We start from the raw sequence: 668 nt of genomic DNA, 5'->3' as shown, positions 1-668 counted from the left end.
CCTCTCCTCTTTCCCTCTCTCTCCCTCTCCTCTTTCTCTCCCATCCTTCGCCTCGTCTCTTTCCCCCATCACCCCTCTCCTCTATCCCTCTCCCACCTCCCTCCCTTCATCTCTCATCCTATCGCCTCTCTCTTCACCCTCAGCAAAAATATACTCCTAACTAGTTCCCTATCTCCTCCCTCCCTCTCTTTCCCTCCCATCCTTCGCCTCGTCTCTTTCCCTCTCTCTCCCTCTCCTCTTTCCCTCTCTCTCCCTCTCCTCTTTCCTTCTCTCTCCCTCTCCTCTTTCCCTCTCTCTCCCTCTCCTCTTTCCCTCTCTCTCCCTCTCCTCTCTCCTCTCCTCTTTCCCTCTCTCTTCCCTCTCTCTCCCTCTCCTCTTTCCCTCCCATCCTTCGCCTCGTCTCTTTCCCTCCTTCCCTCCATCCTTCGCCTCGTCTCTTTCCCTCTCTCTCCCTCTCCTCTTCCTCCCTCTCGCCTCGTCCTCCCTCCCTCCCTCTCCTCTTTCCCTCCCATCCTTCGCCTCGTCTCTTTCCCTCTCTCTCCCTTCCCCTTTCCACTTTATCCTCTCCACCTAACTGGCCTAGCGCCCTTTCCTCCCTCCTGAGCTCTCTCTCAAGAACTTCTTTAATTGACAGCCCGACTTCCTCTTCCTTGCGTTTCCTTGCTGCT

Source organism: Penaeus monodon, chromosome 25 (genome assembly GCF_015228065.2).
Source record: "Penaeus monodon isolate SGIC_2016 chromosome 25, NSTDA_Pmon_1, whole genome shotgun sequence".
Classification (NCBI taxonomy): Eukaryota; Metazoa; Arthropoda; class Malacostraca; order Decapoda; family Penaeidae; genus Penaeus; species Penaeus monodon.
The sequence above is the reverse complement of the archived record's forward strand: the minus strand, read 5'-3'. Positions refer to the sequence as shown.